The following is a 23,320-nucleotide window of genomic DNA, read 5'->3' on the forward strand; positions in this document are numbered from 1 at the left end:
GGTGACAGATCCAGTTAGTCTTCACATTTAGATTCAAAGTCTAGCCTCTTTTCGATTATACCGTAATGTAAATTTTCATTAATTTTCGCCATTGTATGTATATTTTTCCTATGAAATACAGTTGAGTACTTGAGGGTAAAAACAAGTTTTTTTGTTTGTTTGTTTGTTTTTAACAGTAAACAAAATGTTGTACTTCTTTAAATTTCGATCTCATTGCTAATTTCTTTCAAGGCTTGCTGGGTACCCAGTAGCCCTGAGTCCAGTATGTTCCCATACCACTCCTCTTTTAGGGTTTGTAAAAATCTCAGAAGAGCTAAGAGTGACGAGTGGGTAGATTCAGACCCAAGAATAACATGACATTATTTCAAAACCACATAATACTGTTGTCTTTCTAAATGTTTGACTTAAGACTCTTAGAATGATGTCTTTACTGAACCAGATTCCTAGTAAAATTTCCAATGAATTTCTCTGAAATGTATTTATTCCTGACTCAGACATTATACCTTTAGTGTAATACATAGGTCTGAGGAAGGAAAAAAAAAAAGGTAGACTTGGAATTACAACTTAAAAGTTGTTCATATAAATCTGTAAAACTAGCAAATATATAACAGATGTGCTAATGTGTCCTAAGGTAAATGCATAATGGACAAAGATAATACTTTATCCACAATAACATTTTATTTCTTTCATCTGTTCATCTTTTATGCACCTGTGTCTTGTTGGCAGTTTGCTCAGTTGGAATTTGGAAGAATAAGTATCACCAAAGTATAACTCCTATTTTTCTGTGTGTTTTAAGTTGTTCATAAAATGTTTACATAGATTCTTGTATGCCCTTAGTTATACTGAGTCAGGCTTCTTGGTATTTCCAGTTTTTCTTGATTGTCCCTTTTTTTTTTTTTTTTTGGGAAACTGAAAGAATAAAATTGTCAGAGTACTCTAATTTGGGCTAGTATGTATTTAATACTTTCCAAATGCTTTGCTTTTGGTGTTTTTGCTATGTGTCTAAATTTCTGTCTTTTTTTTTTTTTTTTTTTTTTTTTTTTTTTAAAGATTTTTATTTATTTGACAGAGATCACAAGCAGGCAGAGAGGCAGGCAGAGAGAGAGAGGAAGGGAAGCAGGCTCCCTGCTGAGCAGAGAGCCCGATGCGGGGCTTGATCCCAGGACCCTGAGATCATGACCTGAGCCGAAGGCAGAGGCTTTAACCCACTGAGCCACCCAGGCGCCCCTAAATTTCTGTCTTAATCTTATTTGACCTCTACACCTATAATTTTGGGATACAACCTTTTGTTCATAGGATGGGGAAGAATCGGTGTTCTTATGTTGATTTTTTTTTTTTAATTTTGTTATTCACTATCACAACTGTTATGAGTGAGTAACATTTTTGGTCCAGCAGCCAGAGTTCAAGTTATCTAACTCTTAAAGAAAGGAAACCGCTAGGAAAAATCTATATTCTAGTCAAGTGAATCATTTTCACTTTGGGATAGATTAAATGTTGTCATTGGATATTATGTCTTCCTTACTGTTACTCAAAGCTTTAATATTCATACCTAAACCAATGACAGAACTGCACATCTAAACTATATTACCCATTTCTTTTCAGATATATGTCCTATCTAATTTGAATCCTAGAAATTAAATAAAATAAAACTTCCAAATCGAGCTACCAAAAAATAAGGCTACAAGTAAGCTTCTAAATAGAGCAAAATATGTTATTTTTCATGGAAAAAAGGTGGCAGCAGATAACTGTATTTTCCATTATAATAGTATATTGTCTGACACATGCATAAATTATTCCCACATAGAATCTGAAAAGAATGGAATTACATGATACTTCACATGGATTCTTTTCTTTTTTTAAGCCAATAATAATACAGTAAGTGATGTATATAGGATAGGGAAGAAAAATTTTTAATTTCTTTTTCAGGCAGCCTAAATGTAGCACTCTTACAACGTGACCAGTTTTTAAAAATCTCTTTTAAAGTTACGATTCAAGTCCAAATGTGGCATCATAAACTACCTATATGAATGTGTGTACCAACTGTACTATATAATAGAATTCTTAGGCATATTTCTTTTCCTTCTTCCTATGTCTTCTTTATGAAATTCACATGAAAATTTAAGCTCTCAATAGCTACATGTGGCTAGTGGCTACCATTGTCAGGCAGTGCCAAAATTTTCCATTATTTGCAGCATGCATCTCTTCAATGTGTGTACTTCAGAATAATTTCTAAGCCCACCATTTCATGCCTTCTGTAGAAAAGAAGCAAATATGAAACTCCAGGGTATCAATAAAACTTAACAAGGATTAGTGCAATAAGTAAGAGTTTGGTCTGCTTTTTATGACCTGAGTAACTTTGAAAATTAGCTTAATTCAGTTTCAGTTCTTTGTGTATAAAATAAGACTGATAAAAATGTCCTCCTTGGATTATTAAGGTTATGTAATATCTATATAAAACATATAGTACAGGGTCAGGTCAGCTACCTAATAGCATTTGGTCAGGATTAGCCATTAAAATGTTTATTGATCAGTAGTTCTGTTAGATGATATAATAACATATGGTTTACATAAATTCATTATAATATTCTATCCCTTTTTCTGCTTTATTCTATAATTACTTTTTGGGGGGAACATCAGCATGTGCTGTGGGTGGCGGGGGGGGAGGGACCTTCCCATTCTTGTGCCTTTTGGAGTCAGAACAATATCATTCTTAAGTAAATCTGTGGGGGGCATTTAAACTAGATAAACCAGTTAGAAAATTGACTTTGTATTATAGTATCATGGAGTTATTAGTTGGTCTCCAGATTAGTAAACAGAAGTTGTAGAAAGCAGGTGAAGGATTTCTAAATAAACAACCTTCTAGTGAATGCAAAGTCATTTTAATCATTTACCTGCTTAGCCTTTCACACCAGTGGCCTTTGAAATACTGCACTTACCATGAATATATGGTATATTTCCCTTGTATGATAATTTCTTGCATGCTCATTTAGGCATTAGAGCTTAGCACCAGATGTGTTGCTGTTTTCATGTTGAACCTTTTACTGCTTTTCCACAAGCAGCAGTAGATTGGTTGTCTATAAATGGACTGAGTGTAATTTTCTATTTTGTTCGAAAGCAAAGCACTCTAATCATAGAAACTAGAATGAAGCATTTGCTTTTACTTCATTAAAGCTGTTAAATTCTACTGAATTATTTAGCAATTTAGAACCTATTTAGTCTATATAGAAAGGATAAGTCTAGAAAGCTAATCTTACTCAGAGTAAATATTAAACACTGGAGTTTGAATCATTCTACCACATTTAACTTCATGCCTAACAGAGGTAGATCTGAAATTACAATATGTCATATACAAAGACTTGGTTTAGGAGCTGTCGGCTATGTGTTCTTCACAATGCAGTTAGCAAAAGCAGTCCAGTTTAGTGAGCAGTTGTTAAAGACATTTTGTAAAAAAAGCATGTTTAATCATTAACATGGCATATGGATACACACATACATACATGTTGTTAATATACACACACTACCACTTTGTGTCTCAGTTCTGTTATGGGGATCCAATTAGAAAAACATGTTTGTTGTCTACTTCTACTGTATATTTTCCCTTTTATTTGCTGAATAGTCTCTCAAAATCGGTTGGACTTCCTCATAGGTAAGCTGAAGATGTTGCTTCCTTTTGCTCCACTCAGGATCCCAGGATGGAGTGTCACAAATAGGGAAAGATGGGCTTGAATTCCAGATCTTCCCAGCCCATTTGTGGGTCTCTTTCTTCATCCAAGATTCTTTCCAGAAATGCCAATGTATGAACATGTGAGAATTCCTTCAGCTTGCTTGCTATCCTGAATTCAGTCTCATGTTAGCTTTTCACTATTGAACAGTTTCTTCATGGGCAGATGGTATGAAAATGGGGCTTCCAGAGACTGATTTTCTTAATGAGGTTAGACATGAAGGAGGCTGAAAACTGAAGAACTTAACCATAGACCAGAAACCATCTCTGTTTCCTCTAAGTTTAAAGAAAAATGGACTGAATTCCAGTGCCTTAGTGAAATCCTGACTTGCATTTTTGTTTCTAGGTAAGTTCTCAGCGTAATCAATGTACATACAAGAATTTCAAACCTGGGGGGGCGCCTGGGTGGCTCAGTGGGTTAAGCCTCTGCCTTCAGCTCAGGTCGTGGTCTCAGGGTCCTGGGATCGAGCCCTGCATCAGGCTCTCTGCTCGGCAGGGAGCCTGCTTCCCTTCCTCTCTCTCTGCCTGCCTTTCTGTCTACTTGTGATCTCTGTCTGTCAAATAAATAAATAAAATATTAAAAAAAAAAAAGAATTTCAAACCTGGGACAATAATCGTGTTTTGTGAAGATATTTGTCTTCTCTTTGGATTTAACTTTTTAAGGCTTGACAGCATTGAGATTGAGTTTAGTTCGTATCTTTCCTGAATGATTTTAATTTACTTAATTTTTTCAGTAATAAATTTGCTAATATCTTAACAGTATATTTCAAATAATAATCCATGGTTAGATTTCAAAACCCAGTAGGATTTGATCCAGTATTATGATGATCAAATGAGTTTACTATGGCTCTTGATCTTTTCCACTTACAATTTTTTTTTCAAATTATTTATTTATTTATTTATTTACTTATTTGACAGACAGAGATCACAAGTAGGCAGAGAGGCAGGAAGAGAGAGGAGGAAGCAGGCTCCCCACTGAGCAGGGAGCCCGATGCAGGGCTCGATCCCAGGACCCTGAGATCATGATCTGAGCCGAAGGCAGAGGCCTAACCCACTGAACCATCCAGGTGCCCCTCCACTTAAATTTTATAAATAATCTACATAACGTTTTTTGATGGGAAGAAAAAATTTACGTATAACATAAATCTAGATGTACCACTTGTCAAAATATTTCCCTTTTTCTTTTTGACTATTTGTACCCATTTGCTTTGTATCACTTCTTAGCTCTAGATGTTCATAGCTGAAATTGTTTTGTAGTTAAAGGAAAACCAAGCTGATTGGAGATGATACTTAACCTTAAACCATCAACTAGGAAATCACCAGTATTTCACTAAAATGGCTAGTGTGAGTTCTTTTTCTGTCTCTGCCATGTCTGCACATTTTTACTTTTAGTCCCTGTTCTACCTTTGGTTTTTGTGTTCCCCTGTAACCTGACTTCATGATTTCTGATTTACTTGCTAATCTGAAAGACCAGTATTCCTGTATCATGAATTCTTCCTGTCTTCTGCCAGTTCCTTGAGAGCATGAGTTGCATACTAGTATAAAGCTTAACTAAGGTTGTTTCCATCAGAGCTGGGATCTCATCTTTCTGGTTTCTAATTCTTTGCATGTTTTCTTGTGATTGGAGGGTCTACAACTCTGGATTTGGTTCCTGTATCTTGGGATGTATGGGTTTGAATAGCACTTTTGGTCTTCTTTCATTAGACTACAAGCTCAATGAAGGCATATGTTTTATATTTCTGTCTGCCTGCTTCATGATGATTAAGCACCTGGAAGAGTAAAAACATGCTTATGTACCAAGAGAAACTAATCATAACTAGGCACTTTAGTTTTACTAAAATGTCATAATCTCTATGAAAATCAATATTAATCATTCATTCGATAGCATTCAACTAGTAAGTTGGCCAGAATTCAGCCAAAACTCTAACTGCTGACCTTCTCCGTACATAACTTTATTCAATCAGGAGGAAGAAATAAGAAAATGCTTAGAAATATTTGAAATGTAGGAAATGGCCTACATGAGAAAAATGACTAGTTTCCCACCAGAAAAATGTCATGGGTAGCTTTTACTGTATTTTAAGAGCTTGAACTTTGAGGTCCCATGTATGTGAGTTCAAATCCTTCCTCTTCCTTCTCCTCGGTATACTGCCTTAAACTGCACCAATTTACCTCTTTATGCCCCAGTTTTTAATTTGTGAAATTAGTATTAAGTCAGAAAATGAATATAAAATATTTGTACACTGTTTGGCATGTTAAATATATGAGCACTCATTTCTGAGACTTAGATTTCTCCTATCTAAAAAGAAACTGACCAATATGCAAATGTGTTTGTTCTTCCCTTATTCATTACACGTTTCCACCAGAAGAGAAGGATGCCATTTTTTAAAAAAGATTTATTTATTCATTTGACAGATCACAAGTAGGCAGAGGGGCAGGCAGAGAGAGAGGAAGGGAAGCAGGCTCCCTGCTGAGCAGAGAGCCCAATGCAGGGCTCTATCCCAGGACCCTGGGATCATGACCTGAGCCAGATGTAGAGGCTTTAACCCACTGAGCCACCCAGGCGCCCCAAGGATGCCATTTTTATAGCCATTGTATCACATTCCAATTAAAAGGATTTATTCCTTCTGAAGTATAATTTTTTAAGTCTAAGATATTATAAATATTATAAAATGAATTTCTATGTCTACACCCCCTTTATCTTCCCAGTGAAGCAAAACTGGAGACCTATAGAATCCATACATTCTTATACTCAGGTATTATATAATCCATCCCCTACTCATGTCAGTTTGATAAATTAATTAGAGATGACCAAATAATAGAAGTAGAAAAGCAAGGAAAAACCTCACTTAGCCCTGGGTCCTTTTCAGATTTACTTCTGGAAATACTCTAGCTTCAATAAAGTAAATACAGAAATCTAATTGTTCCCATAAGTGTAATATTTAATCTCATCACAACATGCTGTCTGTAACATTTCATACTCTACCTTGATAGAGTAAACTTGGCAATCGACTTTGTTAAAAGTGGTTTTGTGTTTATCCTGTTCCTTTTTTCATGAGTTTTCCAAGAAAAGAGGGGTTACAAGCTTGACTAACTCACAACCAGCAGAAATTTTATTGCCATTCTTTTTTAGTAGTTTTAACTGGTACTTATCCCAGAGGGTTATATACTAAAAGACAGATGTTAGTTGATTCTTTTTTCCTTTTCTTTTCCTTAGGCTAGAAACTTTTCTGTTTATTAATCAAGGGTAACATATATGCTGACTAATTACTACTCAGACTCAAAACTATACACCTTTGTACATTTATCTCTGAAATCTTTGAAAACAAGAAACAAGGCATGGTTCTTATTTCAGTTTAGCATAAAATAGTTTGTCAAGTCATTTGAACTGGCTAGCAGACAAAATGATTTTTTTCTCTTCAAATATTTGTTTTTTTATTCGTAAGATAAATGTTTTCTGAATGCATTTAACTTAATTTCCATTTGCTATCTTAATTTCTCTTTTATATCCAGGAAAAAGAACTCCTATGTAATTAGAGTATACGGAAGTAAAGATAAAAATGTTAATAACAAAAAGTGCAGAAGTTCCTTCCTAATACTTTCAGGTGAACCAGAAAATTTATTCCTTGGCAACAATGTCTGCCTTTCTCAGCCAAAGAACAACAAAGGCAATTTAAACCCTTTCTATATAGAATGACTCTCTAGAGCATTAAATTTTATCGTATGAAAAGAGATCTTCTAGATTATTAGACAACTTAAATTTTAGAATGAAAAAGTATCAGGAGTTTCTCAATATATCTAAAACTATTCTAATTTACCAGAATAAAATTAAGTTATTGGAAGCCTTAAAAAAAAAAAAATACTACCAACACCGACACACACACACACACACACACACACACACACACATACATTTGTACTTCACTTTTAAGAGAATCTCACTTAAAAATATATATATATGAATGATATATGAAAGCATGATACTAACTAGGATAATGAAAAATTATTTTTGTTTGGACAAGTATTTCCCTTAAAAGGTTCACTTTACAAACACTTCCCTGATTCTCCACTTAATAAAGCAAACAAAACTTCTCAGAATTGAATCTGTTCTGTATAAAGGGGTGTGTTTGTAGCATATATAATCATATTAGGATCTATTTTATGTGTGTAATGCAGTTGATATTGCTAAGTATGTCACTGAAATTTTACAAACTTTATTAACATCTGAAAGCATGTACTGCTCAAAAATTTAGTTATCACTCTATAAATCTAAATTTTTTGTGTTTGGACTGTAAAAATCAATGTATACAATAGCTCATACTTATAGAGGGTTGCCTATTTTTAGAAACATAAAGTGTTTGGTACTAGAAATCATGTAACACATTTTCCCATCCAAGTACTAACTGGGCCGGACCCTGCTTAGCTTCCGAGATCAGACGAGATCGGGCACGTTCAGGGTGGTATGGCCGTAGACCATGTAACACATTCTGCAGTTAAACTGAAGATTGAAAAGTTCATGAAAAAAGTGATGATGTGAAAATGACAGTATACAAAAGTATTTTCAACATGGGCTTAACATCTTGACTTGAAGGAAGGAAACAGAATTATACAGCAATGCATTTTATAATAAGGAAGAAAACTTCGTGAAGTATAAGTAATGGGAGAAGTTCAGTTGAGTGTGGAAGGCCTCCATGTGGGTTCATTTACTTTAAGCTAGTTTTCACTATTTTAATGTTTACACACCTTTGTGTTTAGAGTCTTTAAAAACATTTTGCAGTCATTCACTGAGAATATGCCATGGTCATCTTGTTTTTGTTTTGATTGTCTTTACATTTTAACTATCTCCCTGCAGGCATGAAAATATTGCATTCTGTATTTAGGATTAAACTTTATTTCATCAAACTTCAAATGGCAGCATTGGAAATACCCTTAACTTCAGTTAGAAGTATCACTAAAGTTTCTAAAAGTCTTTTTACAATACTTTAAAGAGAAGCACATTACAGAATTCTGTGACACACAGAACCCATTTTTGTTTTGCTAATAAGTCTATCTTTTGTAGCATTTAAAAAAAAAAAAAGCAGGTCTAGTTGAGGTTTTAATGCTAAGAACAGAAGTATGAGGAAAAAAAACAAAACAAAAGAGTACTTAAGAAATTTCTCTATGGGAAGCAGTATTTTGCTGAATAGCCAACAAATCAAAAGCACACACAAAGGGATGAGTCAAAAATCAATCACTAAGGTAGTCATGCAGATCCTTACAGTCATGAGGAAAAACACACAGATGAGGAATATGCAAAATTTCAATTTGAAATTTCCTGTGATCATTGGGGAAGGTAATGTTTCCCAACCATTTAAGGAAAAGTCTGGTCTTCTGAGGCAAAGCACTACTGGGATAAACCCCACCAAAATACGTAATAGGAGACAGAATACCAGCAAAGGCTTTATGCTGTCCCCGGACACCACCCAGGTTAATATCTCAAGCAGCTGTCCTGATCTCTGTGGTCTAAGCTTTTAACTAACTTTAATTAAATGGAACCTTTGGTGTGCAAGGGTACATATGCCTGGGATATGAATAAAAGAAACAAACAGCAGAGCCTGGCATATGGTTGCACACACATGCATCATTTGATTTTTGATTTTTTTTTTTTTTTTTGCAAGGATATTTTAACATTCATGAGAGGTAAAAAAGATGAGAGCAGAAATAGAATTGTCTCTCTGGACTTTGACTTTTTGCCTACTATTCTTACCATCACAACTAGCATTAAGAAACGCTAGGTCTTAATTGTCAGATGCACAATCTGCAATGTTTAAATGGACCCTGTGGATTTTGGTCCAAAACCAAACCAATTGGTTGCAAGCTATTTTTCTCTTCCGTTGGATGTTCTGCTGCACTATTTGCATAAATGTAACCGTGCTGTCCGTCTTTTAACTTTCACTCAATTAATTATGCTTCCAGCCCCCTGCTGATGGACAAAAATGAGACTTCATCTGCAAATAGCTTCGGCAGTTTACAGCTTATTAAATGCCAAAATCTAGTTAAGACAGTTTGAGAATTCTCGTGTCAGGCATTTCAACATGCCATTTTTAACACAAAATTCTTATTAAAAAAAATGAACCTACTACTTCAAGTCAGGGGGAAAAATCACTGGTATAAAGGTAATGAACAGATTAGAATTTTATACAAATTGTGTACTTAGCATATGTAGCTTACTCTGAGCGCACTTAATTGGTTTGCCTAATAATGAAACTGCTATGAGAAAGACTACCAAGTTGACAAGAAAATGGTCTCTACAAATTACAAACAGCTTTCATCTATGGAACCTCCTTTTATAATTTATATAAAAGTCTGTGTATAGTCTGGGAAAAATGAATAGGAGTTATATACTCAAATATTCTTTTAAAAATAACTTTTCTCTTAACTTCATATGACAGGTTTTACATATTGCATCAGACATCTGGTGCATTCATGATCTAGTATTCTTTATAACATTTGGGGTTAGCTCTTCGTTTAAGCCAGAAAAAGAAAGAGAGAATAATATATCCATTAAAGCCAAATGAAGAGATAAAACCTACAGCATTTTGCATCCTACTATGAAAGGATTGAAATAATTCTTTCCATAATTCACTGTGATAATTTGACCTCCCTCCATCCCCATGAGCATGCTTATGAAATTAGATAAAATCAAGATGTCCTTGAGAAACACGTATTTTTTTTTTTTTTCCTAATCAGGGGCCTCACAGGAAATGTTTAGTTTCTGTAGGCACTTTATTCTCCGTCTATTTTATAATACTTCTAGAAATAAGATATATGTGATTCAATTTCCTTAGTTTGGGGAGAGGGGAACAGACAGCATTCTGACTATTCCAGTGAAGGAATTAAAATACTTAGGAAGATATGTTTACATTTAGTTCTGCTTTAGGAATATTTTAGCTGTTGTCACAGAAGAGTCAGGTTAGGTTCTTACGGCAATTGGCCATCAGTCTCAAATCTGAGGTTGTTGATTTCTTTCTGCAATCTTAAGGCCTATCATATGGTACTCTACTGTATTGGATTTTATTGACAAATTGTGTCATGTTTATGTTCTTTTCTTATAAACTACCATGATAGAGCTGAATGTGACATGATGATTTATGACAGAAATGTCAGATTATTTTAAAAGCAGTTTATGTCTGATCATATACCAATTAACAGCTTTCATAACAAATCCCTAAATATGTAGTTGGCATTTGATCAAAAGCAACATACTTTATTGCCAATATTTGAATATTTGAGATCTATTAAAGGATTCATGTTATCCACCCAGTGGCTATGACTCTGGAAACCCTCAGTATCTACAACTATTGCTTTGACATACAGTATTCTACATTATTCCAAGCACATGTTATACAGCCTCTTTCTAGAGTTTCTGGTACAAGTAGGGGGTATAAAAAAAAGTCAAGTGTTTTCTCTCAGTTTTAATGAATCTGGCATGATTTCTTAGGTAGGTTTGCTATTAACAACCAGAAGGGTAGACTTCTAGAGCTAGGTAGAAGCAACTGAGACAATTTGGTGACCCAGAAGAAAGGAAACTTTATAGTAGCTGGAGCCTTATGTTACCATACAATGTTTGCGAAGATCTGTAAATTGTGTTGTGAATATGGTTAAACCTTCTGGGATTGCTTGGGATTTCTTTCTGTGGGTAATTTGTATGCAACAAATGGATGATAGAGCAGAGTGCTTGCTTGACTTTTTTGTTTCTTAGTTAAAAATGGAGAATCTTTCTTTTTTTTTTCCTTTTCAGAAGGGCGTTGAGATTTAGTTGTGTGTGGTTGTAATGGGAGTCCTGAGAGGTTTTATGGGTGTCCGTCCATTGGGATATAATAGAATGTAGAGTACTTCCTTCTCAGCAAGACTATTGCAAGTACAGATTTCTGGTTTTTTTTTTTTTTTTTTTTTTTTTTAAGATTTTATTTATTTGACAGACAGAGATCACAAGTAGGCCGGGAGGCAGGCAGAGAGAGAGGAGGAAGCAGGCTCTGCATGGAGCAGAGAGCCCAATGCAGGGCTCAATCCCAGGACCCTGGGATCATGACCTGAGCCGAAGGCAGAGGCTTTAAACCACTGAACCACCCAGGCGCCCCTCTGTTTTTGTTTTTTGTTTTTGTTAGTTTTAGTTTTCTTTCTCTGCCACTTTGTGCATTACCTCTCATTCATTTTTTGGGTTTCTGGTAGAGGATTTGCATTGTTCATAAACTTAAAGCTGAATGGAGAGATACTGCTGCAACTGTGGCATGAATATCTATCTGTGTGTGTGTGTGTGTGTGTGTGTGTGTGTGTGTAATGGCTAAAACTTCTATAAATCTTATAGCAAAAATTAAAAAAAAAAGTTGACTATAGAGCAACTGCAGCTGATCTGTAAGGGAGAGGATTTGACTGTTTTACCTACTACAGCAGAATTCTGAAATAATCCTTCAAGAGGGTCGCAGACACACAACTTCAGTGCCATAGATACAATCTAGGATTTGTTAGGGAGAAAAATCTTAAAAGCAGAGAAGTAAAAGCACACATACAATCCTCTGAATTTCCATTATTGCAGAGCATAGACTAGGCATGGGTATTTGACGTGTGTCATGGTCAAGGTTCCAGCAGCTAAGGCCCGCCTTAGCAGGCTGGAGATGCGCCATATCATGGAGCGGGGCTGTTCGAGAAAAATCAGCTTCTGCTAAACCCACCTGGTTGCTTTACATATTTATAGGTTAACCCGAGAGGTTGGGGGATACTTGAGTAAAATCTATCCTCAAGGGGTCTCCGTACCCAGAAACACCACTAAGAATTATGTATGCTCCGGGCCCTTGTGTGCCAGGAATGGTGAAGTCAGGCCAAGGCTGCCTCTCTGGGCAAACAGGCTTAGCGCCACTGAGCCAGCTCTCTAAAAAAACCAAAGACAGAAAGGAGATAGGGCCTAGGGCCATCCAAGCTTCTAATGAATTAGAAACTTAGTCTCAGACTTAGAATGAACTTTTAAAAGTTCTTTTCCCTCTTCCTACCTGTTCAGGAACTTCACGTTATCAGTTACCTTTCTGGTTAAAAAAAAGTTAGATCTTGTCCTCGTCCTCCAGCTTCCTGTTTCCTTTCCTTCATAACTTAACTACTCTAAAGGATTAGCTGCTCTCACGGTGGCTTTCACTTCCCCAGCCTCTAGTAAAACTGGCTTCCATATCAACTCCATTGACTCTGTGCCCTCTAAGGCCACTAATGACATCATAACTCCAAATCCAATGTCCATTACTCAAACTTCTATGCTTTTTTTGGTAAAACATGCTTTTCTTTTGCTAATTTTGTCACTACACCCTCTAAGTTTCCCTAATTGTTTTGTGGTCAGTACCATACACATTTCTTTGTAAATTCATTCTGTCATTTGGCCAGTATAGACTGGAGATCTGTACGACTTGATTCTATATCATATTTTCTTCTAGATTCTCGCTAGGTAACTTCATCCGTGCTTATGGCTTTAATTAGTATCTTGAAGGTCATGGCTTCCAAAGCCATAGTGCCATCTAACTCCAGAAACATAGATCTTCTTGTTATAGATAATTCTACTTGGATTTTTTCAAAGATCCCTCAAACTAAACTCCAAGACAACATGATTTTCATCCCTACACTGGATTTCTTGTGTTCTCAAAAACAGTGAGTGATAACCCAAAACATCCAGCTGGAATTAACACCTGCCACATACCTCTCCAATTATTCCATCCAATCTCTCACCAAGTCTTGTCAATTTTACCACTTAAATATCTCCTGAATTTATACATGTCTATCACCACATCCTTTCCTGCAGTCTTACCTAATATTTGCTTAGATTATTTCTAAACCCTGGGTATTTTCTCTTTTCATGTAAGCCCCTCTGTTGCACTTGGACTTAAATTTTCAAAACAAAATTTTACCATTAAAGCCCCTCAATGACTTTGCATTTTTCATAGAATAAATTCCTTAACAGAGGGGAAGATTTTTGTGGTCGTAACCATGTTTGTCTTTTCAGTCTCCTCTTGCACTACTTGTTGTGCTTTGCCCTCTGGCCTCTTTGAAATTCATTCTGACATCTAGAATTTTATAGCATATTTGCTTTTATAGCATATTTGCTTCTTTTTATCCCTTCCACCAACACCAGTGTTGTCTGCTCCCTCTGTCAGAGTACAAATCCGATATTAACAGCCAGTTGTGAGGCCATTCCTTTAGCTTCCTAGAAGCCTGAGGATTGTCTTTGACCTAATCCTCTTTGCAGTGTGAAATCAAGGAGTCTATAGACAGACATGGGATCCAAAATAAATGAAAACCTGAGAATATGATGTATAGAGGCAAGCACCTGTCCCTTATTGAGGTAACTTGCTGAGTAGGGAGTAACTGGTATTAATGAGATACAGCTGCACTGGAGAATGGATTCTCTTTGCATCTCTCTGAGGGGTTACAGAACTGTAAAATATAAAATCCAGAGGGACTCACAGTTTATTGATTCCCTGTCATGAGGTGGTTTGTCCCAACCTCCTGGGCACAGTAGGCATCCCCAGTGTAACCACCGTGAGCCTCTACTATGCTTTTGTCGTAAACTTTAGGTCCCTATCTACCGTATCACCTCCCTAAAGCAAAATAAAGTGGTGTTGGGTAAAACTTACTCTATGTCATATAGCTTATCAGTCCAAACTCAAGAATACAGGGGCTGGACAAGCAAAATAGATGTGCCACATGGAGATGTATTACTGTGTGCACTGTAGCACATGACTTGTGGTCTTCCTCTTCCTCATCTCCCCGCCATTAATATTTCTTCAGTGAAAACTTCTTTAAATAGCAATTTGGTTGACAGGTTTTCACTGGAATTTCCTTCAGATCCCTATGTCTGTCTAAAAGTAACATCCTTCAGTAGGATTCTTTTCCTTTTACCTTAGCATGCTACTTGATTTGAGTTCCAGGTGAGTGGATACCATAGCTGTTGCATCATATCCTTGAGTATCCCTAAGCCCTGATGTTATGCCTGATATGGAGGAGAGTTAGTAAATACTTCTTAAAGAATTCAGGGCAGGTTCTATGCTATCTCATGTCAGAGGAGTCTGCTCTAGTCTAATAACCTGGGGCTCACTGCTACACTGCAGGAAGAAACTACATTAGGCTAAGACCTAACGTTTGAGTAATGATTGGGAAAATTAAGAGTATTGCATTTCAGGCAGCAAAAATACCTGTTCAGCCTCTAATATGTGGGGAGGGAGGATGGGGGATCATGCCACATTCAAGAATTGAAAAACAAAATCAAGTAAGGTCAAATTATAGCTAATAAGAATGTGAGACAGAGAGAGACCATGGAGTTAATCGGGTATTGAATCAGGAAAGCTTTAATGGCCATTTTGAAGATGCTATTCTACAACTTAGTTAATGGAACTCACCAAAGGAATGTCAAAAGTTTTTATTTTTCCTTACATCCAGCTTGAACCTGAATTCTTAGTCTAATTCCTAACCCATTCTGCTGGTAGTACTCTTTAGTCTCATTTCCATTTCTGTTATTGGTCCATATAACTTGATGTAAGCTAACACTTATAAGTCAAAAAACCTAAGTGACTTAACACAAAGGAAGTTTATCTTCTAGGTTACTTAACAGTTGAAATCGGTATAGCTGATGGGTGGGGAGTTTTTCCTGAATAATTTTCTCAGGAAACTTGGATTCTTCCTTGTGACCTTTCCACCAACTAAAGCTTTGGCCAAAACAGGTACACATGTCTTCCATTTGTGTTTTACTGGCAACATTTTGGGCCACATTTAATACAGGGCAGCTAGGAAATCTATCTAGCTATGTACCCCAAAATAAGAAATTCTGATCCTGGTAGATATTTAGAAATCTCTGCCATAGCTAGCTATGACTATCTGTACATACTGTTACCACAGACAGAAAATACTTCTCCTTTCCACAAAGTGTACTATCTAAAATTGCATTGAGTCTATGAATTTTTCTCAGCATCAGGCATCACTGTTTTCTCCACCCAGTCTAATTATGGTTCCTTTTGAGCTAGTCTGAAAGACTTGTTATCTGCTTTCATCCTTATACCTCCGGCCCCCAGTGCAAACACTCAAAATACAGCTGTCCAACAGGGACAATAAAATGCAGTTAAAACTTGTTCAGGAAAGGGGAAAGTGTACGGTCCAAAGAAGTCCCTGTCTGTTAACAATAACTAAACTTTTCTGCACAGACATTGTAAGGCACTTTCTCTGCTAGGGGGTTTTCTTGATTACCTCCATAGGCCTATGAATGAATTTCTGAGGGTGCTGGATCCATAGGCCCATGAATCACACAAGTAGGAAACTTGCTTTCTTGTCCTGAATGCCCGTTTTGAATGGTTAGATGAGGGAAAAAAAAATAAACTGTTATGTTTGAGACCTACATTTTGGGAGTCTGTCTGTTAGAGAAGCTGTCCTTTCTCCAGCTAATCATACACATTGCAAACGCAATATAAGTTTGTGACTAAAACCATGTTGTAGGAAGGAAGAGGACTGGCTTATATGGGGATGTTGCAGCATCAGGAAGAAGCAGGAATGTGAATGCTGTGACTAAATCTGTTGACCAGTTTGTAACAGATAATATGGGAATGGGTAAAGATTGTGATTTATTTAAAGATCACTGTGTGGTTTTTAAAGAGAAAAACAATTACTAAAAATTAAAAGCTTTCTTTCGGTTAAGGAGAATCTAAAGTGAGTTAATAAAAGTGATAAGTATGCATTGATCCACTGGGGGAAGTGATGAATGTAGCCCTGAAACATAATGTTCTCAAGTTAAATCTCAAATTTACTGATCAGTGCATTTCTTGAATTAAGAAATGAGACATTAAAAATGTAAGGGTATTTGAAGAAAAATTAAATACTTGTGTGAAACTAAATAGCAAAATTGCTATTAGAAAATCATGTAGTATTGCAAAGTGTTTTCCTGAATTAGTGCAAATTCTCTTTGTACATGCAGATGACTTTTGTAACAACAGCTCTGGGAAAACAAACTACCAGCCATGTTCTGAGACAGGTTACAGTCAGGCTCAAATACAACTTAAAAAAATCGTATATTTGTCTAATTCCATCCTTTATTCCCAGTTTCTAGACATTTAGGGTCCACTGCCAACTACTTCTACAATACCTTCTCCTCACTAGCTTTCATTGAGTAAACCATTACTAATATCTTCCTTTCTCTTTCCAATCAAACTATCCGTTGTCTCATTTCTTCAGAATTCTGTTTTCTTGCATAATATTTAATTTGATACATGTGCAATGTTGATTTTGAGTGACTATATTAAGGTATCTTCTAGGGTTTTTTTTTTTTTTTAATTTATTTGACAGAGAGAGAGAACACAAGTAGGCAGAGAGGCAGGCAGAGAGAGAGGGAGAAGCAGGCTCCCTGCAGAGCAGAGAGCCGGATGCGGGGCTCGATCCCAGGATCCTGAGATCATGACCTGAGCCGAAGGCAGAGGCTTAACCCACTGAGCCACCCAGGCGCCCTCTTCTAGGTTTTTTAAAGTAATATCTGTCATACAGAGTTTCCTGAAGACATAGCACTAATTCAGATGAATAACATTAAAGATAAGGAGAAGAGCTATCTCCAGGGACTTCCTGTTTCCCTTCTCCAGTCCACATATTCATTTCCTGAGCACTGTGTCATAGTACAGTGGAATGTCATAATGAGTTTAATATTACCTGTCTACACCCTCCACACACTAGCCAGTACGTGCTTTAGCGGGCTCTAGAGTATGCCATGTTCTCTTACCTGTGAGTCTTTGGGCATATGTTTCCCATAAACAGAGATTGTTTGCAATGACTCTTTCGCTTTATTTTCAACAAATTTTTTAAGTACAGCTTAAGATCACTTCTTCATGATGATATTTTCCATTCCAACCCGTTATTCATCAGAATATCCATTAGCTCTGTCCTCTAATATATTTGCTTACCAAATTTTATCATAACTGTTCTCTAATTGATCCATCTTAACACTAAACTTCTATAAGTTTAAGGACAGTTTATCTTTGTGTCCTGGTAGAAACCAGCACTTTCCTTACCTTGGTAATCAGGTACTGTAGAATGGGCGAATGAATGAATGAATGAATCCAGGAGTAAAGTTGTGATGGGAACATTGCAGCAGATAAACGAAGGTAAGATGGAGCCAATACATGAATTAGAGGTGGCATGCACAGATTATGTTTGATCAATTAAAGGTATCTGAACTGTGGCAGACTACCTTTCCTTTCATTATTACAAAATATTCAAAAGAACACCTTGTCATCTGTAATCCTTTTGAAATTCACATTAACATTTTCTTTTTTTGATGAAAATCTTTCCATGCCATCAGAATAACCCTGTTTTTTATCAGGGGCATGAGGAATGTAAATTGACCTTAGGCCAGTTCCCAGAATTTCCAGATTCAGTGGAATCACTATTGGATTGACCAAATTAATTTTATTGGGCACTAAAATGAGTCTCAAAGGTCATCACTAAATACAGTCATGAGCAGCATTGCCCATATTTTCATCCCTTGTTACCCTTGTTACTGGGGCAGACCTGCATCCTATGGTATACTGTCACAAAGCACACACCATCTGTCATAAGGAAGCACCTAAACCTTACAAGATTATTTCCTTTCTGATTTAGCAGTAGCTAGATTTTCAGTAGGCCTACCTACTATTCTACCAGGCCATTCGGTCCTGTATTAGATAACTGGATACATGTTAAAACCAGTGAATTCCAAATGCATTATCTCATTACTTCACACTGGGAAGTAAATTTGGATGCTGTGATTTGCAGCTTATCACTCAATGAGTGTTTCTGGGAAGACAAAGCAAAAGAAATTTAAAGAATGAGTGTCTCTTATAGTAAGGAAACACTGCTAGGTAGGTCTTGCCACTGACTGAAGGGTCCAGTTTGACCATTATGCTAAAGACAGTCAGTGTGGAACTGTATCCAGGAACTCCGGGCTGTTCAGTATTTGAGGACTCAGTAGTGAGTCTAGTAAACTCATGCTTGGTAAGGGAATGCTTGTTTTTTACATCATGAAGATCCTTAAGCCCTGGGACAGTTTCCATGAGAACGAGCTTCTTTGTTTTGTGTCTGTTTTAGTCCTTTCTTTGCTGCATCAGAGCCTGCAGCAGGGTCTGGCACATGATAGAAACTCAAATATTTGAATTAATATATTAACCTGTTTGTCCATGAATGCTTTGCTTTGTTTTTGAACCCATTTTTTTTTCTGTACCAGTTAGGCTGACAGCAAAAGCAAATAACATCCTTAGTATGGTTCCTGACCATTTTATTATTTAGAAAAATACAGCATCCCTGATACGTCTTAGAGAATTTGTGTAGAAGTAGGTGATCTCAGATTTTGGGCTATTCCAAGCTGTACTTCTATGAATCTCTTCCCCATCTTTCTTTTCACTAGTCATTGCGCAACCTTAGCCACTGCCCAAGAATATGTATAGCAGTACCCCATCCAGTTTTGTTTTTTTTTTTTTTTTTAACTATATGAGAACCATATCTATTACTTGGAATTATGTTTATTAGATTTCCTTATCCACTAGTCTATACAGGCTCCAGAATCTAGGCTCTAATTCTGGCTTTTTATTCAAAAGCCTGATTTTTGTGTGTGGGCTTTTTGCTTGTTTTTGTTTTGTTTTGTTTTCATTATCAGGCTATTAAATAGAAGTAAATGCCTATGAGACATAGATTGGAGAGAGAACCTTCAGAATAGTTTCTTTGCTCTTCTGGCATACCAGAGGAAAATCACCTGATAAACCAGAATCGACACGGTTTCTTTAATCTTAGTCAAAGAAGCTGGTTGTCATAGACCAAGTGGCATGATGGCAGCAGGATGGAGTTAACAATTACATCTCTGGAAGTGAATTGACACTGAGGTGCTTGAATAAGTGGGTTCCCAGGAATAAATGTGACAGGCAAAGTGCTGAGGCCTCATTTGACTTACATAACAACCCAAACAAACAAACAAAAAAACACTTTCTAGTTTTCACAAACAGAAGGGTTAAGACACTCTTGGCTCTTTCCTTAATTTTATATACTTGAGTCAGTTCACAGAGTTCTTGAATGAAGGGTAGGCAGGTGCCCTTGAGCAAGGACTCAGTGTTTGTCTTTTGAACAAACAAGAACAACAGGTGCTTCTCACTTTCTGTCTCTTACACAACTTACACCTTTGCCAGTAGCTCAGAAAACTTCAGCTCATCATTTCTGTAAGATAGATAACTGTAATTTCATTTCACTCTTCTCATATTGAAATCTTCCATTTTAGAATTTATATTTACCCCCTTGACACACAATTATGAAGTCTTAGAAAGCTATAATCAAGTTTTATTCATTTTTTTCCAACATTATACCTTTCCATATATTTCCATATATTTGCTGCATTGCTGAATGGAAAATGTAGTTCCTTTCAAAGTTTTCTTTCTACCTAAAAACAATGAGCCATAGTACAGTCTGTTTTAGAAATACGCCTTCTCTAAATTTCATTATTTTTAGACTTAACATGTTCCTAAACAATGATTAAATATCTTTATTTTTATTTTTTTTTTTTTATTTTTTATTTTTTTTTTTTTTTTATTTATTTGTCAGAGAGAGAGAGAGGAGCGAGAGTGAGCACAAGTAGACAGAGTGGCAGGCAGAGGCAGAGGGAGAAGCAGGCTCCCTGCCGAGCAAGGAGCCCGATGTGGGACTCGATCCCAGGACGCTGGGATCATGACCTGAGCCGAAGGCAGCTGCTTAACCAACTGAGCCACCCAGGCGTCCCCCTAAACAATGATTAAATGAAGGAAGAATATGTGGGGAAATTCCCAAATTTTTACGTATGGTAAAATGGTACGTTATTTAAAAATGAAAACAAATATACTTCAAAATATGAATAATTGCTCTGTCTTCCTTCTGTATTAACATTGTTGGACCATAGATAGGTACATTGACCAACTAACCACTGAGACCAGCTGTGTCATTGGTGGCTGAGAGGACAAGCAGAAAAAAAGCAATCACATCATGCTATGATTAGTAGAAAATGTAACATGATGAGAGATGGAAACTGGAAGGCATTTTCTCAGCTTTGATACTGCAAAATACATCAGTATATTCATTTTTTAAAATCCAAATAAACTCATCATTCTTATTAAAATTAATCATTACCTTTCCAATAAAACCCAAATTCCATAGTGTGAAATATGAAACCAATCCTGGTTTTTGTCTCCATGCCAGTCCTGTGGCTTTATATCTCACCCTAAGTCCTCAGTTTATTTCTTATCCTTTGCCTCAGTTTGGGTTTACTAGAAGCAGATCCTGAGATGGAGTTTGGCAAAAAACTGTTAGGGAGTGGGAAGGTGGGACGGGATATGAGACTAAATGTGTGCTGTCAAGCAAATTAATATTGGGGGAAACTGGAGGTGAATCCTTTGGGAACTCCAGTAACTTGGAAGACTGCAGTCTCGGAGTTGTCAGTGTAAGAGGAGTAATTGCAGCAGCCTCCCGCGACCATCGTGCAGTCACGGATTCCTTTCTAAAAATTTGGTTACCTGAATTATCTCTCTTATACCATGAATATTTATTGGCAGCTTCCTATTTAACTTTTTGTTTTGCTTTGCCTTGGGAACAAAAGCTCAAATTTCTGAAAGTAATCATGATGTCAAAAAGTAGAACTCTGCAGTATAGATCTGAAAATGTGATGAATACTTCAAATTTTGCTTTTTATGAAAAAACTAGAACATTCATAAGAGTGTAATGAAAGTCTACATACTCAACCTTATATCTGTTAGTCTTTTTCAGAGTTACTCTGGAAAATCAGAACAAAGTAAGCAATTTTGGCAAAGATGCTATGCAGGTTTATGTTGTGTTTTGTTTGGGTTCTCAATGAGAATGGAGAAAACTCTTCATTATTTTGGTTTTCATTTGCTTTTTACTATTATAATGTCAAATCATATACAGTATATCACAGTAAAAGCAAACATGTTAACCTTATGGTGCTTTTTTGAGTGTTAATGATGATGTTTTTCATTATTTGTTTTTGTAACAAAGCATTATGGTGCCAGTGGAAAAAATAAACCTTGTAAAACATTTTATCACCTATTCATCTTAAACAAAAGTTTCATATATTTCAATATGGTGCAATATTGCAGTACAGAATTATGCAAACTAAAAGGCATTTCCACCTGCAGAAAAACTGATTGTTATTACAGAAGCAGAGGAGTGAAAGCAGATGAAAAAGTCACCTGTGTTGTATTGCAGCAATAAGTTTTAAAACACTCATAATCTAGTGATGTCAATAGCTCAGTTATGATCAGATATATATTTTCATTTTGTGTCGATGTGTTGGCCCATGCTGACAACAAGTAAGATACCATCAATCATAAAGGGAGAAAATAAAACAAAGCTAAAAGCAAGTGACACAAAGTACAATACTGAGTGTTATTCTATACTAAACAAAGTTTGTAAATCATTTTGAAAGATACAAATAAGTATTGGATTCCAGAAGAATCTATATAAAATATAAGCTCCAAATATCAAATCTAAACCATGCTGAATAATATTTTGCCCATGTGGTCTGTAATACTCCTGTTCAGAATTCTGGATTCCAACACTTAATTGTTTATAAATCTTACCTCTCTGGACCTACTGCCTGATGTATAGAGTGTGAAAAATAAAAGCCCTCTCAAAGGGTTGCTGGTTTTTTTCAGAGCATCATTTCTCAAGGTAGGTGCTGTGAGCTTCCTACCTTAGAATTGCCCAGGTGCGGGTTGGAAGACCATGACAGTGTCAGGCTGAGTGAGGATCAGAGGGGGCCAGTAAGAAAGGGGGAAACCCACATTTTTACCAAGCTCTACTGTTGATTTTCAAGACCTCCTGGCTAATGTAGGGAAGATTTAGGTGGGACTTCAATTATTTTAAGTTTATTATGTTCTGACATCCTTTCTCAAGCATTTGAATACTGATGTCACAAAAGATGATAAATGATTTTTTTTGAAGCCAAATAAAAGACCTTTTAAATCAGGAATCAATCTATTTTGCATAATACTTCAGCAAAAGAGACAGTGTTTCAAAACTATTGTGAAAGAAAATGAAATTTCAGAGTATTTTAGGTTGTCTTTAAGGAATGCTCATTGTTTTCCATCTGTGTCTGTATATAGTTATCTTTGCCTAGGATTGCTTTTCTTTAAATTTTGGTTCTCAAGTCTCATAAGTGTTTGTGTTCTCCTGAATAGGCAAATACTGTTCTACTATAGCTGCAAAATTTCAGGTCTGACTGTAAAATAATAATGTTAAGCATTTAGAATATAACTCTCCTGACTACAGAAGTACTGTGTATTCCATCTTATTCCAACAGGTACTAAAATATTACATATCCCTTCCAGGTGAATGTTTTTAAAAGTAGTACAAGAGGTAGATAAGAACATTGTATTATACAGAAATGTATTCTGTAAGTTACTCCAAATTCAACTTCTACCCAAAGCAGGTAATAAAAGGACAAAAGAATACTTCTGGAGGTGATAGATATGTTAATGGCATAGATGGGTGATTTCCTGAATATATCCTTATTTCCAAACTTACCAAGTTGTATGCACTAAATATATATAG

This window comes from Martes martes (assembly GCF_963455335.1).
Source record: "Martes martes genome assembly, chromosome: 3".
NCBI lineage: Eukaryota > Metazoa > Chordata > Mammalia > Carnivora > Mustelidae > Martes > Martes martes.